This window comes from Lissotriton vulgaris, chromosome 10 (assembly GCF_964263255.1).
Source record: "Lissotriton vulgaris chromosome 10, aLisVul1.2, whole genome shotgun sequence".
Taxonomy (NCBI): Eukaryota; Metazoa; Chordata; class Amphibia; order Caudata; family Salamandridae; genus Lissotriton; species Lissotriton vulgaris.
The window spans coordinates 731,750,810-731,769,824 of NC_141698.1; positions in this window are offsets into that span (position 1 = coordinate 731,750,810).

Below are 19,015 nucleotides of genomic sequence, written 5' to 3' on the forward strand. Positions count from 1 at the left end.
CTCTCCAAAGGGGCAAAAACTACCAAGGAGGCACCAAAACCCCAACAAGCACGGACCGCCGCCCACTGAGAAGACAAAGCGGAAGGGGCAAGGCCCTGTAAAAAAAATGAGTCCTGAGAAAATCCAACACAGAGGTAGGATCCCTCAGCACAGGAATGACCAAATGGGAAGAACACAAAGAGAAAAAAGAACCCCAAAGACGACCACAGCACCCAAGGGCCGAAGGTCGACATGACAACGGGATGCCACGAGCCACCACAGAGGAACAGCCCAAAGACGCCAACCACAGCCGCACAAGAGCCAGGCCGTCAGAAGCAAGTGACATCAGGGCAAAAACCAGCTGTGGACCAAAAAGCGGAGCCGGAGTCAATGAAGTCCGGCCAAACCCGACCCCCGCCAGCAGCAGCAGGAGCAGAAATCAAAGACAGAGAGGCCAATGATACAGACACCTACACACACCCCCTTACATCCCCAGACTATGCAGGAGGAGAAATAGGAGGGAAGGCACACAGAAAGCCCGAAGGCCAAGGAAATGTGCAGGGGCCATGCAAAACCACACCAAATCGAACCAAACAAAGAAAATGCGCCGCCGAAGCGAGCACAGAGGGCACAAAACAGAGGACAGGAGGAAACGGCCCAAGCAGCGTCTACGAACGAAAACACAGACAGTCCCGAACACAAACTCAAAGCCCACAGAGGAGACACGGCCCAGAGAGAGCTGCGGGAGCCCGAACCACCAAAGGCACAAGACACACCAATGAGCCATAGTGTTGTGGGAACAACACATGGAAGCCAGCAGGAACAAAGACATGCAACTGGTCCCCACAAGAAGGCCCAAGCAGCAAATAGCCATGGGAAGGCCAGCACGAATCAAAAAAATCGGCAGCCACCAAGACCCCAACGTGGCGCCCAACCCCAAGGACAGGCGTCCAAGGACAACAAGAGGAGAGAAGGGAGCTGAAAACGCACCTCAAACACCAGGTCGGGAGAGCAAAGCCACCAGGCCAAAGTAGGAACCAGAACAGGGGAGAGAGGAACCAGAGCCATGTAACCTGCACGGAAAAGGACCCAAAGAGCCAATCAGAAGAAACACCAAGGACAGGAGGAACAGGCAAACCCAAGGAGCCACAGCCGTGGAGGCAGCCACCACCTCCTGGAACCGCAACCAACCCCAAAGGGCAGAAGGGCGACCCAGCAGGACCCACAAAAAAGACAACAGGGAAGAGAACCGAGCTGGAGGGGGAAAACAACCCCTTGCAAAGTGACGAACAGGCCCCGAGAAACCGAAGGCCCCGAACAGGAACCAGAAGAAAAATGGCCAGAACCACAACGAACCCCAGTAACCGGAGCAAGGCCACAACGCCACCAATGCCAGAACAGTCACAAGGAGGGTGGAAGCAGAAACCGGACAAAAGCCACATAGGGAAAAGCCAACAGCACCCCCCAGGCGGCACCCACCCAGGAATGGACCAGACCTGACCCTGCATAACATAGAACAACAGGTGCAAGCAAAGCGGAACCGCCAACCAGCAAAAAACCTGCACAGCAGGAGCCAGCACCGCGGAAAAAACCTGGGGAACAGGAGAGAGGCCGAAAGGCAACACCCGAAACAGAGAAAGGAACTCATCCACAGCAAACCGCAGGAACCACGGACCAGCCAGGCGGATGGAACGTGAAAAACAGACAACACCCAAATCCAGGGAAGCCCCAATTTTTTTTTTTTTTTAAACACCAACCAGGAAGAGGGGAATGACAGACCGCAAGGGGAACAACCAACCAGCGGCACCAAATGGAATAAAGCCCCGGGACACAGAACCGTGCAGAAAGGAACCAACGGGCGCCAGGACCAAGAACAAAGAGGAAGAGGAACCTTAGCCCCGCTCCGCCACCGGAACCAGCACAACAGCGCCCAGAGACAAAAAGAGACCGACGCCCAAAGAAGAAGGTAAATGCAACACGGGTCAAAGGACAACGGAGCAACCGTGAAAACAGCCCAAAAAGAGGGACAGCCCGGAAAGGAATCCAGAAACCAAGAGCAAAGACCGACAGGACCCACCAGTCGGAAAGCAGACCGGACCAACAAGCCAGGAACAACGGATCCGAGCCCCCAAAACCGTAATAAAAACAGTAACGGAGACAGGGAACCCACTGCCAGATGAACACCAGGAGTGGGACACAGACCCAAAGAAAAAGAGACGCAACCGCAACCACCAGGTCACAGAGACCCCCTCCCAGGGCACAACAATACCCAAAGCCCCGGACGACCAACACCCAGGGGTAGCCGTAGGCGCAACAGAGGCCGGGAACCAAACGGAACACAGCCTCCCCCACCCCCGACCACGAAAGGGCCAAGAGGAAGACAGAGCACCACCACACAGACTGTCAGTAGAGGGAGCCAAAAAGCCAAGGAGCCACAGAAAAACAGACAGTGGACCAAGACGCCAGGACCACGTCAGCCGAGGAGAAGACTCAACCCACCAAGCCAAGACAGGAAGGAAGGCCGGCAAACAGCCAAACTCCACACAACCCATGATAAGGAACAGTGAAGTACAGGCCGAACAAGAGCCAGCACGCACCCCAAAAGAAGAAGCAACACATGGAAATGCAGGAAAGTGAGAGACAAAGTCCGCCAGGCGAAACCACCATCCCAGAAAACGAGGAAAAACCCTGCGTATCTGCCGCAAGCCATGCATCAGACAGGATATCCAACAGGACAACATGGAAGGAAAAGGTCAACCACCACAGAGTAAACAAACTGTGCGGAAAACCCCACAGCATCCAGGGATCTAGGGCCACAACCCAGCATCACCCTAATAAAGATATTCACAGGACAACGCAAAGTAGGCCCTGGCAGCGCATACTGGGCAGCCAATTCCAACAACTGTGGAAAAGCACAGATTGAAACTATATCAACCCAGGTAAATGGACAGCATAGGCAGGAAGATCTCGTGAACACCAGCAGCCCTTCACAGTATTCAGCGCAGCCCCAGAATCTGCAAAAATGTCATCCACCTGCAGAATCTGGAAACCATGCCGCAAGGAAACAGCCCAAGCAGGCACAGGTGAAGACGACCCTTCACACATGGTGAGTGAACCCGAGCAATCGAACCAAACAGGAACTCACCACACAACAAAGGAAGTGCCCAGCAACCTCCAAGCAACACTGCCCCAATCACCAAATCACACAACATGATACCGGTGAAAATTACAAGGGCAGCCCTGTAGTCTCCACCAACAGCCCCAGGTCAAAAGACCGGACGCTGCACTAGAACCACAGCGCCGGAACGCCCGGGGCCAGGACACCACAAAAACTCCCCGCCCCAGCCCAGCACATGAACGGGGAGAGTCCCTGACCCCAGAACAGGAGCGCAGCTGACCGGGGGACCGGAGCAGCCGCACAGAGAAAAACCCACAGGAAACCCACAGGAAACAATGCAGAAGTAAAAACAGCAAATGAAATACTCCTGTGAAATTCACACAGGAAAATAACGCAGAAGCATAAAACTGCAAATGAAACACTCACGGCACCGTCCTGAAGAAAGCCAGAAACAGAAACAGGAACCGGGACCACCAGCGTTCCGACCGCCGCCGGAGCAGAAAAAAAACAGGCATGGCGGTAGGTGGGAGGGGCTTATGTAACTTTTGAATACTGGCGTTGTGATTGGCTGGGTGGAGGCAGGACTGCCTCACGTTGTCAGGACTGGGACGGGGAGGACCCATTAGGGGGTAATGACCACGACATCATATATACATATATATATATATTTTTTAACAAACGTCTATTGGCTAAGTTTTCCTCTTCAACCCCAGGCCCCCTCCCTTCGACCCAGGAACATTTATTTTAACTTTTCTGGCAGTCACTGGGTGTTTAGTTAAGCTTTGTTGTTGTGAAAGTAAAAAAATACAATATACTAAAACAGCCTCAGTATAAGAGTGAAGGGCTGAGGAAATTACACTTTTGAAGAAATAATGGGGAATTAGGTCACCAGATACTTTGCTTAATTTTTTCTGATCTCGATCTGTTTGCACGTGAAAGGGACAAACACACATTTATGAGGAGCTCTGCTACTCTGTTTTGTTTGTGCTCAACATGTTCCTTTATTTTGACGATAAATTAGAGCAGACATTGTATTCTGGGGTCTCCTTTACTCTGAGCAAGAAGTGGGGTTCGGTGGGGATTCCAGCATCTCTTGATCCCTCACCTCTCCATGCTAGTGCTGCCCATTCTGTACAGTTAATTCCTTATCAATCATTCATGTTGTGCTTGTAGTTGACATATGAGTTTAATCAAACAATTAGCGCTGTGGGCCAGGTCCAGTTACCATTCAGGTCCCCTTCTATAAGTGCACCCCACTGTGTCTTCAGCCCTCTATAACCAAATTGCTGGTCAAGATAAAGTAGTGTGCAAGTGTTTAAAGTTTCTGACATGTTTTACACTTTTATGTTTTATTAGCATGCCAGCATGCTAACAAAACGCAAAAGCGTACAAAAATGTCAGAACCTTTACACGCCTACATACACACTATGTGATGATACACAACAAAGAGTACAACGTTGATAGTTACAATGTCAGGTGACATAAATCAACCCTATCCACTCCGTAAATATTGCAGCACCAGGTCACAAGTTCTCTTTAACAATTGCTTTATTAACTACCTTGATTTCTCAAATTTGCTTAAAAATGCACCATTTGCCACCTGTTTAAAAAGAAATCTGGGGGGTGAACCCACCCAAGGGCCCCTTATGGCAGGTGGGCTCGCCCTCTACGCTCACTCGCCACAAACTTTTATGCCCCACCACTTTCCAATCTTACCAACCACCTGTGGTTACAGCCTTATATTTAACTCTGGGCCATATGTATGAAGGCAATTTTGCAATCGCAAACGCGGAATTTCACTGAATTTATGACACAAAACACCCTTCGAAAAATAAGGAATCGCAAACTTCAAGTTGGTGGTAATTAGCGATTTCTTTGAAAAATTTACTTTTTTGCATTTTTCAAAGTGCCATGTGACTCACATACATGCCCTTAGGGCATGTACGTGCGCCACATCTACACCCATGCTCATTTTAGGGGTGCAACAGGGTGTCCTTTTGGCACCCTGGCACCCTTGAAATTGCAATTTGCGATTCTCTAACTGGGAATCGCAAATTGAGAATGCCTTCCCATTCATTCCTGGAATTAATGGGGAGGTATCCCTTAATTGCGATACGCAAGTAAGGAATGTGTAGGATTCGCAAAATGTATTGCAAATCCTACATACATAGTTTTTTGCGATTCTCAAATAGCGATTCGCAAAAAATCACTATTTGAGAATTGCAAATGGACATTTCCATACATATGGCCCTCTGTTTGGTAACTTAACAAGCTTAACAAAACGCGGCAGGTCTGGAAGCTTCATGTCTCTTGACATTAGCAAGAACATTGAATTGTGAAACACATCACTATTAGCCACAAATTGACGAATTTGGGTTACAAAAGTCATCAGGCGGTACAAACAGAGATCAGGAAGGGCTACATCACCTCATTAACATGGGAATTTGAATCCATCTATTTTTACTAATAGGCATTGGGTAAAACGCAGTTAAAATTGCTGATGAAGGCTACACAGTTTGCATCATGGAGAGCTTTAGTGTATTTTTAATGTTGAACCCCTAAATATCGTTTAGGAAATGTATTACAATGTGTGTGTATAGATAATATGGTAGTACCTCTTTAGGGGTATTAATACCATCCATGCTGGTGACCAGCTCAGGTCGTCATGGAGTACAGCTGAGCTGTACTCATGACGAGCTGAGCTCATCACGGCCGTTAGAACGTTCGCACGCGGGGCTAATTTCCCCGCTGTGCTGAACGTTCTAAAAACGGGTGCTGCCGTGACGAGCTCAGCTCGTCATGAGGGCAGCTCCGCTGTGCCTCATGATGAGCTCCGCTCGTCACCAGCATGGGGGCGCTGCGTGCGCCCCCTCCCCCCCAAGCACAGCGGGGGGAAAACACCCTGCAGCAAAGGGGTTAAATACCAGAACCTCCAGATTTGTTCCTCTAAAAACCACTTTAAACCGCTTTAAGTGCATGGCTTGGGAGATATTATTTGACCCAGGCCCTTAATATAAAGCAATAGTGTCTGCATACCGTTTGATGATGGATAGGGCAGCTACTGAAGCTCTCTCACTGTGAAGAGATCAAATATTAACTGCTATGGGTTCAATACAAAATTGCAAGTAGTACAGGGGACAAAAGAACAGCCCTGTATTGCTTCACTTCTGGAGATCACTTTGCTCACTTATTAGGGCTCACCTGCTGTGCGCATGCGCATAGCTGGCGAAGCTCTAATGTGGCTCATCCAGAGGTTAACCACCACTGGCGATTCCACTGGCGATTGCATGCAGTGCATGTGCTTTTTAGGTGATTGCGCAAGCGCAAGCCCTAAAAAGCGCGTGCACAATGCCACCAGCCGCCTGCCTGCCTGCCTCGCATTACCACATCAAAGGCAGCCCAGCCTCCCTCGCACAGCTTCTCTAATTATTCACGGCTGGCCGGCCGGCCGTACTTTACATCACGCCTGTTAGACCATGAAGTTCCGTCCTGAGTGATTTTATAATAAGCTGATCTGTAAACTTCGTTACATTTTACATCACGCCTGTTAGACCATGAAGTTCCGTCCTGTGTGATTTTATAATAAGCTGATCTGTAAACTTCGTTACATAAACAGCTACGCAAACCGTAGTTCCTTCAGCAGTACGTCGTTTAATGAAAATGCTGTTACTTCACATAACGAGTGCGGCTGAAATCCACGTGCACGGACATTAAACATATTTGTATTACAAATAAATCGATCACAGTGAATAGTGAATCAAGGCTTCCGAAAATATCAGCAACGCTTCTATACAGGAAGTGCTCAAGGCTCACAGAAGGTTCCCAGGGGCACTATACGACCAATGAGGTGCACTACCTGTCCCCGCACACAGTGTTGCTCAGTGCAGGCTGGTACATTGTTTTCGGGACACTATAATACAACGGAGCGGTCTGCTCCCGCTCCTCGCTGCACCGCAATAAAAGCTCTGTGTGATGGCTGCTCAGCCACGGGGGGGAGGGACTTTCTCTCCTATTCGAGCATACAATTAGTAAAGTCGGGTAGCTTGTCAGTTAGCATCAAGAGAGACGTATTGGAAGACTTTGCTTGCCAGCATCTTCCTGGGCTATCATTAACTCTTGCCGGGAACCACTGATTTAAGCGTTTCTCTTTTCCTGACATGATGCTCACCATACAGTATCAGTATTTTGTTTTATACTGCGTGGCATTTTAATCATCGGTGTGCTTCTTATTGGATTCTTCAGGATTGCAGGGTGCACTTATGTGGCTAATAGAGGTACCTTTAAAACTCCAGAAGGACACCTAGTAACAACCTGTGATACTGCACCCTTTCCCTGCTTTGTGTATTTTCTATTTTTGCTTATGCTAGTACTGGGAGTCCGAGACTCCCTTGTGTCAGGCACAGTAGAACACCCCGTCTATATTACTTTAGTGCCAAGAGACTGCAACAGCAGAAGAAAAGGACTAATGCCTAAACGTGCAGCCCTAGAAAAGGGAGCATAATTGGAGAGCCTGTTTTGTTTTTGCTTGGCGGGAACCACTGCGGTAAGCGATTCTTTTCCCGACACAATCCTCATCAAACTATCAGAATTCCGTTTTCATAATGCGTGGCCCATGTGTGGCAGAAAGCAGATCAAAACGCTAAACTCCAGCCTCCAGTGAGCTAATGCACGGATAAGTTACATTATTTCGCATTTGAGGAGGATCACAATTTTTTTTAATACTCATCAGCATTCTTATGATTGTATTCTTCAGGATTGCAGGGTGCAGTACCTTATGTGGCTAATACAGGTCTAGAGAAACACCTAGCAACAGCCTGTAGTACCACACCCTATCCCTGCTTTGTGGATTTTCTTTTATTGCTTTCGCTACGGCTTGAAGTCTGCCACTCCCTTGTGTCCAGCACACTAGAACGGTTAGAAACCTATACAACCACTCTTTTCAGAATTTTCCTATTTTTGCTGTAGCATGCATTTTCTAAATGAACCCCCACTGCAAAAAATAAAATAAACAAGCTCCACCGAGGCACCCACCACACAGCTCCACTGAGGCACCTACCACACAGCTCCACCGATGCATCCACCACACAGCTCCACCGAGGCACCCACCACACAGCTCCACCGAGGCACCCACCACACAGCTCCACCGAGGCACCCACCACACAGATCCACGTACACAGCTCCACCGATGCACCCACCACACAGCTCCACCGATGCACCAACCACACAGCTCCACCGATGCACCAACCACACAGCTCCACCGATGCACCCACCACACAGCTCCACCGATGCTCCAACTAAGCTCCACCAATGCACCCACCACACAGCTCCACCAATGCACCCACTAAGCTCCCCGATGCACCCACCACACAGCTTCACCAATGTACCCACCACACAGCTACACCCATGCAGCTACCACACAGCTCCACCGACACAGCTCTACCGATGCACCTACAACCCAGCTCCACCAATGCACCCACCACACAGCTCCACCTACACAGCTCCACCGATGCACCCACCACACAGCTCCATTGATGCACCCACCACACAGCTCCACACATGCAGCCACCACACAGCTCCACCGACACAGCTCCCCCGATGCACCCACCACCACCAATGCACCCACCACACAGCTCCACCGATGCACCCACCACACAGCTCCACCTACACAGCTCCACCGATGCACCCACCACACAGCTCCACCGATGCACCCACCTGCACAGCTCCACCGATGCACCCACCACACAGCTCCACCGATGCACCCACCACACAGCTCCACCGATGCACCCACCACACAGCTCCACCGATGCACCCACCACACAGCTCCACCGATTCACCCACCACACAGCTCCACCGATGCAGCCACCACACAGCTCCACCGACACAGCTCCACCGATGCACCCACCACCCAGCTCCACCGATGCACCCACCACACAGCTCCACCAACACAGCTCCACCGATGCACCCAACACACAGCTCCACCGAGCCACCCACCATACAGCTTCACCAAGCCACCCACCACACAGATCCACCGATGCACCCACCACACAGCTCTACCGAGGCACCCACCACAAAGCTCCACAGATGCACCCACCACACAGCTCCACAGATGCACCCACCACACAGCTCCACCGAGGCACCCACCACACAGCTCCGCCGAACGACCCACCACACAGCTCCACCGATGCACCCACCACACAGCTCCACCGATGAAGCCACCACACAGCTCCACTGATGCACCCACCACACAGCTCTACCTACACAGCTCCACCGATGCACCCACCACACAGCTCCACCGATGCACCCACCTACACAGCTCCACCGATGCACCCAACACACAGCTCCACCGAGCCACCCACCATACAGCTTCACCAAGCCACCCACCACACAGATCCACCGATGCACCCACCACACAGCTCTACCGAGGCACCCACCACAAAGCTCCACAGATGCACCCACCACACAGCTCCACAGATGCACCCACCACACAGCTCCACCGATGCACCCACCACACAGCTCCACCGATTCACCCACCACACAGCTCCACCGATGCAGCCACCACACAGCTCCACCGATGCACCCACCACCCAGCTCCACCGATGCACCCACCACGCAGCTCCACCAACACAGCTCCACCGATGCACCCAACACACAGCTCCACCGAGCCACCCACCATACAGCTCCACCAAGCCACCCACCACACAGCTCCACCGATGCACCCACCACACAGCTCTACCGAGGCACCCACCACAAAGCTCCACAGATGCACCCACCACACAGCTCCACAGATGCACCCACCACACAGCTCCACCGAGGCACCCACCACACAGCTCCACCGAACGACCCACCACACAGCTCCACCGATGCACCCACCACACAGCTCCACCGATGCAGCCACCACACAGCTCCACCGATGCAGCCACCACACAGCTCCACCGATGCACCCAGCCCACCAATGCACCCACCACACAGCTCCACCGATGCACCCACCACACAGCTCCACCGATGCACCCACCACACAGCTCCACCGAGGCACCCACCACACAGCTCCACCGATGCACCCACCACACAGCTCCACCGATGCACCCACCACACAGCTCCACCGATGCACCCACCACACAGCTCCACCGATACAGCCACCACACAGCTCCACCGACATAGCTCCACCGGTGCACCCACCACACAGCTCCACCGATGCACCCACCACACAGCTCCACCGATGCACCCAACACACAGCTCCACCAAGCCACCCACCATACAGCTCCACCAAGCCACCCACCACACAGCTCCACCGATGCACCCACCACACAGCTCTACCGAGGCACCCACCACAAAGCTCCACAGATGCACCCACCACACAGCTCCACAGATGCACCCACCACACAGCTCCACCGAGGCACCCACCACACAGCTCCACCGAACGACCCACCACACAGCTCCACCGATGCAGCCACCACACAGCTCCACCGATGCAGCCACCACAGAGCTCCACTGATGCAGCCACCACACAGCTCCACCGATGCACCCAGCTCCACCAATGCACCCACCACACAGCTCCACCGATGCACCCACCACACAGCTCCACCTACACAGCTCCACAGATGCACCCACCACACAGCTCCACTGATGCACCCACCACACAGCTCCACCGATGCACCCACCACACAGCTCCACCGACATAGCTCCACCGATGCACCCACCACACAGCTCCACCGATGCACCCACCACACAGCTCCACCTACACAGCTCCACCGATGCACCCACCACACAGCTCCATGGATGCACCCACCACACAGCTCCACACATGCAGCCACCACACAGCTCCACCGACATAGCTCCACCGATGCACCCACCACCCAGCTCCACCGATGCACCTACCACACAGCTCCACCGATGCACCCACCACACAGCTCCAACTACACAGCTCCACCGATGCACCCACCACACAGCTCCATTGATGCACCCACCACAACGCTCCACACATGCAGCCACCACACAGCTCCATCGACACAGCTCCCCCGATGCACCCACCACCACCAATGCACCCACCACACAGCTCCACCGATGCACCCACCACACAGCTCCACCTACACAGCTCCACCGATGCACCCACCACACAGCTCCACCGATGCATCCACCTACACAGCTCCACCGATGCACCCATCACACAGCTCCACCGATGCACCCACCACACACCTCCACCGAACGACCCACCACACAGCTCCACCGAACGACCCACCACACAGCTCCACCAAACGACCCACCACACAGCTCCACCGATGCAGCCACCACACAGCTCCACCGATGCAGCCACCACACAGCTCCACCGATGCAGCCACCACACAGCTCCACCGATGCAGCCACCACACAGCTCCACAGATGCAGCCACCACACAGCTCCACCGATGCAGCCACTACACAGCTCCACCGATGCAGCCACCACACAGCTCCACCGACACAGCTCCACCGATGCACCCACCACCCAGCTCCACCGATGCACCCACCACCCAGCTCCACCGATGCACCCACCACACAGCTCCACCGATGCACCCAACACACAGCTCCACCGAGCCACCCACCATACAGCTCCACCAAGGCACCCACCACACAGCTCCACCGATGCAGCCACCACACAGCTCCACCGATTCACCCAGCTCCACCAATGCACCCACCACACAGCTTCACCGATGCACCCACCACACAGCTCCACCTACACAGCTCCACCGATGCACCCACCACACAGCTCCACCGAGGCACCCACCACACAGCTACACTGATGCACCCACCACACAGCTCCACCGATGCACCCACCACACAGCTCCACCGATGCAGCCACCACACAGCTCCACCAACATAGCTCCACCGATGCACCCAGCTCCACCGATGCACCCACCACACAGCTCCACCAATGCACCCACCACACAGCTCCACTGAGGCACCCACCATACAGCTCCACCAAGGCACCCACCACTCAGCTCCACCGATGCACCCACTACACAGCTCCACCGAGGCACCCACCACACAGCTCCACCGAGGCACCCACCACACAGCTCCACCGATGCACCCACCACACAGCTCCACCGATGCACCCACCACACAGCTCCACAGATGCACCCAGCTCCACCGATGCACCCACCACACAGCTCCACCGATGCACCCACCACGCAGCTCCACCGATGCTCCAACTAGGCTCCACCAATGCACCCACCACACAGCTCCACCAATGCCCCCACTAAGCTCCACCGATGCACACACCACTCAGCAAAACCACAGCATCGCTCAGCGCAACCACAGCATCACTCAGCGCAACAGCAGCATCACTCAGCGCAACCACAGCATCACTCAGCGCAACCACAGCATCACTCAGCGCAACCACAGCATCACTCAGCGCAACCACAGCATCACTCAGCGCAACCACAGCATCACTCAGCCCAACCACAGCATCACTGGTTCAAATATGTTCTTTCAATGTTTCAAGCTGTTTTCAAGCTTTTATGCTTTATTACAAATCACAAAAAGATGTTAATATTTCACTTCTGTTCTTGGATTTGTGTCACAATATAAAACACTGAACATAATCTTGACAAAGTTATTTTCAAAAGTTTAAGCTATTGCCATTACAAATTAAATAACTTATTTAAGTATTAATTATTTTAAAAAACTTAAAAGCCATTGTTATTTGTAATATCAATACATCTAAGTCACGTAAATACAAAACATGTTGCATTACAAATGCTATAGGTGTTTGCGAAAGTTATAACTATTGGCATTGTAAATGACAAAGCTATTAATTTAGCTAGTTTAAAAAATAACACATAAATAAAAAAAAAATCATTTATAAGACCAATAGCTCAAACTTTCCTAATGCGAGCCCTATTGCATTTCCAATGCTTGTTTTTTATAGTTAAGGTTTCTTGTTTCCAGTTAAAACTGATTATAACCAATAAAACACCACAAAAGGCAATGTTTGATTTTTAGTAGAAGCCTTAAAGCACCTGATTTTTTAACTGCACTATCACTGCATTGGTATCTTTTGGTGTCAAAGAAGTACAAGTGCAACCACAACCTCTTAGCACTTTTCTGTGATGAATGCTCCTGGTATGATCCACTCTTGCCAATGTAAGCTACTTAATATGCCTGTGTAACTATTCACAAAGTCCCTGGACCTACATCCACTCCTTTTCAGGAGCATGCCTCTTCTTATACTGATTTGGCTCTCTGTTTACTGCACCTTGTTGTATATTGGCCAGCAGGTTCACAGCTGAACTTCGAGTAGGGTTTAAGCATAAGGTAAGACTTAAGCCAGTCTAGGGTTGCTCGTGTTCCCTTCAGGAAGGACCTCACCTGGCAGCTCGGGATAGACAGTGCTGATTTGCTTAAGGTGTGCATCTGGCTAGAGTGGCACAGTAGGTGAAAAACGATGGGGTGGCATGCATTCCTCATATCATCTTTTGTGTGATTGATTTAGCACTCTAAGTAGCTAAGTTAATGCTCAGATGTGGTCTCTTGTTCTAGAATCTAGGCTAGACCTCACTGATGAGGCCTAATAAGGCTGAAACTCTCTGAAGTTGGTTGTGATCCCTTCTGTAGGGGTCCTTGACTGGCTGTTCAGGATAGACTATTCCCATGAGTAGCACAGCCAGTACTGATTTGCATAAGGTGGGGCTTTGTCTTGAATGGTTCAGTGTGCAGAAGACAATGTGTTGGAATGCTGCCTTAAGCAATTTCCAGTGGTTAGACTATTTACAAGTGTTCCACCCATCACATTTTGTGTGTTTGCTGTAACGCACTAAGTGGTCATGGGTGTGCCCACATGTTGGCCTCTTAGTAACAGTGCCACAGGACCCAAGCTATACCTCACTAGATAGATAGATAGATAGGTTACTTTTATTTGATTTGTACAAAAAATCATAAAAGGGTGGAACTTACCACCATGCGATCAGTATTTACATCTTTAAAACTGCACAAAATAAACAACAAATTGATTAAAAAATTGTAACATGAAATTACACAAGCTTTACAAAGAATGCTCTAGAAGAGAAGTAAAACTTAGGAAGGTGGTGTAAGTTAAGTCACGTTACCCTTTTTTAACTCAAGTTTAAAAATATTTGCACTATACTAGTGAATGAAGAAGACAGTGTCCATTGAATAAAGTGAAAATAAATAGGTAAAAATTAAAAAGAGGGTCCATGACCAACTATGGCCAGGGCTGTTATCCTGAGTCCTCTTTAGTTGGTGCCTTGTTTTCCAACTCGAGCGGTGTACTTCAAAAATTTTATAGTATTACAGGATAATTGAATCCAAGACCCGCTGAGGCATTTGATAACAGCCGCCCTGCAAGATCTCACCTTAGCGTCTCTTAAAAGTGGTAACATGAGAGTTTTCCTTAGTTCCTGAAGTGCCGGGCATATACATATTAAGTGCAGAAGTGACTCTACACCATTGCCGCAAAGGCGACAGTCAGATGTTGGCCACGTCCGTAGCCATTTGGGGGTGAGGTCTTTCCTCGAAAAGCAACCAGCCTTAGCAGACTTAATTTCCTTTTGTAATAGTCCCTAAAGCAGTCTTGCAAGTATGGGTGGGGTTTCAGATGGATATATGATGGCAGGACCATCCAGGCGTGGCTTTTACCAACCACTGCCGCTTTGTCCATTAGTAATGACCCTTGTTTGATCGCTTTGTTGGTTTTCTGTTTAAAAGCAGTATAAGTCAAGGGTAAAAGCCAGGATTCTTCCAGTCCTAACGCATGAAGTGCTTGCCTAAGGGACTTATATGTGGAATTAGGGAGGCCTGCCTGTTTTTCAACTTCTATTCAGAAAAAGCGGGTGGTGATGAACAGAGTATCTGAATTAAACAGAACACTCCTACCCAGTCAACAGATCAGGGCTTGATCCATCACCGTTTTTTAGCTCACTGCACCATCCCAGCTCAGAACCTGGCTACATGCAAATTAGTCTGTCCCTGGCCCAGTGCATCATGGGAACAGGGCAGACCAAACTACCAAGCCAATTCTTTTACTGGAAAGGAAACAAGCTTCCGGGGACCGGTTTCTGGCATTACAGCCGTCTTCGGCCCGGCTTGCTTGAATCCTGATGGTGCCGTTTTTCAACTTCTAGCCAGCACAGATGAGCCAGGGAATGATCTTCTGCGTCCCTCATTCGCCAGTAGTATTTGGCAAGGGCTCCTTGTCTTTCCAGCGATGGCAGAAATTTAGCGGCTACAATCTTTAAAATGTGGCCGGTGGAATTTCTGCATAAATGTTTTTGGACGGTTTTAAAGGCAAATTGGAGTTGCTTGACTTTCGATTTCCCCTGTTCCAAGTGCTGTTTGTACTTTAACTTATGGTCCAGTAAAATGCCCCAGTATTTGTATTGGTCTACCTGAGTTAGTATGGTGGAGTTTATCTTCTAGGCAAATTTATTTCTCTTCTTCCGTGAACCGGAGAAACATAGGATGTTTGTTTTCTTAAGATTTATTGATAATTGTTCATTTGAGAGATATGTTGCGAGTTTGGAGATCATGCGTTTTAGACCGAGAGGAGTTTGTGACAAAAGCACAATGTCGTCTGCATATTGTAGACTGATTATGGGTGAGTTACCCAATTTTGGGGGGTCTCCCTGGATGGAGCGTAAGTCCCTTTCTAGGTCCGCTTTGTAGATGTTGAAGAGGCAGGGGGCCAATACACAGCCTTGCTTTAAGCCGTTGAGCGTACAAAATTTATTTGTCAGGCATCGGCCGTCTCCTTTTTTCACTTGGACCCATGTGTGTGAATAAAGCTCTATGATTGCTCCCAGTAGCTTTGCCGGCACGCCCCAGGCTTCCATTTTGATCCAAAGTTTGGATCTGGGCACTTTGTCAAAGGCCGCTTTTAGGTCGAGAAAACAAGTGTACAGCGAGTTCGAATTGTCAATTGCCTTTTTAGCGAGGAGGGTTATCGCGGATAAATTTGTAAGAGTACCCATTCCTGGACGGAAGCCTGTTTGTGTCAGGGGGATTAGCCCTATGCTGCTAACTCAAGCTTCCAATTCGACCAGTAGATTTGACTCGTAGATCTTAGCCTCCACATCTATTAAGGCTATTAGCCTATAGTTGAAAGGGTCTGAGCGGGACCCGGATTTATGTATTGGGTGTAAAATACTACCCCTCCACGATTCGGGAATGTTCCCGGTCCTTAGGCTGTGGCTGAATAAGGGGGATAATTGGCTAGCCCAGAAAGTAGGGTTTTTTCCTGAATAAGGCATTGGGAAGACCATTTGGTCCAGGCGCTCCGTCTGCTCTCATTGCTTTTATGATGTTAGAAACCTGCGTGGGTGTAATCAAATCAGTTTCTTCTGTGTGCTTTATTATTGATGGTTCGCTAGTAGCTTTAGGATCAATGGAGTTTAAATCTACTGTTGTTCTCAGGCTTGATGGAGGAGTCTTTGGACTCGACTTTGTTGTCTATGGCTATACCTCACTAATGAGACCTAATAAAGCTGAAACAAATCTGGGGCTTCCTGGGTTCCGTTCTAGAGGGGGAATCGCCTGGCAGTTCAAGATGGACTGTTTCCATGAGAAGCAGCATCAGTTCTGATTTGCGTAAGGTGGGCCTCTGTCGAGAGTGGCACAGAGGGTGAAAAAGAGGGGTTGGATTCTAACTCGAGATTAGACTATTTGCAAGCATTCTTTCATTCACCTTTTATTTGTTTGATATATCCTGAAACTCTTGCAGTAGAAGTTGAAAAGACAGGACATCCAAGAAGACATGAAAATAGCTTGTCCACTGTACTTTCACCTTTGAAGGCTGAAAGAACTGTGTTTGAGCACAATTTGGCTGAATTGTTTAGTGATATTTTGAGGTTCCCATTTATGTCCCAATGTCGGCTAAATCATAAAACTGAACTCATCAGGGCCACGATCCTTCTTTGTTATATAGCCTCATTTAAAATGAGTTCCTTATCCCTGAAATCAAGGAAGTTGATGGTATGTGACTTAGCACCTGGTTTAAGAGAGTGAAGCTAGTCTTTGATTATGGTGGAATTGTCAGGGGCTTCTGTCAAAACACAATTTTTTATCAATTGAGTAACAAAGTTGTACATTTTCTGTCTGTTGTCTTGTTTTCCCAGTATGCCTACAAATCTTAAGTTTAATCTTCGAGAACGGAATTTGAAAATGAAAATGAATGAACTTCAGCTTGAAGGTGGTCTTTTGAGTCTTCTATTTCAGAACCTCTTGTTTTGTATATTGGCTAATATGAAGCAAAGGGCTCCAGTTTTCCATTGGTTTCATAACATTTATTTTGTACCCTGGAGGCCACAGCAGCCAGGGAAGATTTGGTTTCTTGGACCTCCTTTAAAAGCTGCTGAAGAGTTGAGTTGCCTGAAGCAAATTGACTTCTGCAATATGGTGGCTGAGTAAGAGATGTTTTCCTTATTTCCCGGGTGGCCCCTTTATTGACTCATTTCAATGTTTAATTGTTTGCTCATTTTTCAAACAAAGATATTTGACCTCTAAAACAAAAGAATTAGAAGAAAGATGTAATGATTTTACCATTTCTTTGGATTATTGCTTTCCTATCCTGTGAAGGCTTAAGCTGAAAACATCCTGAAACACCTGATAATGACCCTCTCTAATTACAGGATTTTGAAGACTGGATTTGTGAGGAACTGGAATTGTCTCTTTGTTGGATGGAGGTTTGTAACCTGCTCATCAGTGATATGTTGTTTGAGTGAAATTGAGTCTATGACCCCCTTCCTGTACCCTATGAATTATACCAGAACAGCAAGCAGAAGTATTTTCTTAATTCAGATTATCTTTAATGAAACTAGATGCACCAGAATGGTGGCCCTAAGCCTGATAATGACGTTCCCTTATAGGGGCCTCTAATGACACAGTGGGGTCTTCAGACTTTATAGAACTCGGATTAGCAGCTTTTCAAGGGTTAACGATTGAGCTGACATCTGCATGATAATATGGCTCAAAGGCTCGCACAGAATCCTAATTATTTAGAGAAGTACTTCCTGTTAATGTTTCTGGTACAGCTCAACATGCCTAGTATTAACCTTATTTTTGATCCTGCCGTGTATCACATATGCCTTTTTAATTAAAAACAAATATTTAGAAATGCACCCTTTCTTTTTTTTATACAAAGTACTTTTATCAAAAACAACTATGTTTAGCCAATGATTCAGAAGATAGACATTTATTTGTTTTCATTTTTATTAAGTTTTGAATTCAAATGTTTTGATGGCATAAAAATAGAAATTTGGCATAGTGAACAGCTGCCCCTCGGTGTGGGTGTTCTAGCATCCACCACCGCTAACCCCACCATCCTTCAAAAAACAACCCATCCCTTACCTTCATTCATAAACTCCCTGATAAACATTTGGTTTGTCATGGTAGGGTAAGCCAGGGTGATCCACTGCGGGAAACGGCCTTTACAACGAAGCCGTTTCCACGAAATCTTTAACCACGCATGCAGTACAACGCATGCGTGGTTACCACTAAAGCCTTTACCACGGATACCTTTACTACGATGTTTGTAGTAAAGGCATATGTGGTAAAGGTAAATAGTAAAAAAGGGGGGGTTTGGGGGGTCTCCCCCCAAATAAAAAAAACTCACCAGAAGTTACGTCAAAATCCGCAAACAATCAGCGTCGTTAAAGAGAAATCGGAAAAAAAATCCGTTTCCTCTTAACGACGTATGACGTCACCACGCAAATAGTCGAGGTAAAGGTTATGCGTGGTACACGAATTCCGTTGTAACGCATGCGTGGTAAAGGCATGCGTGGCAACGGAATTCGTTGAAACGTCATACATTCATCCACTGGCAGTCTGCCTGCAGCTCACTTCACAGTGAGCGCTGTCCTGCTTGAAGCTGTATCTCATGCAAAGAAAATTACTGCTGATTTGAATGGTGGATCTTTTCAGCTTCCTGGCTGTG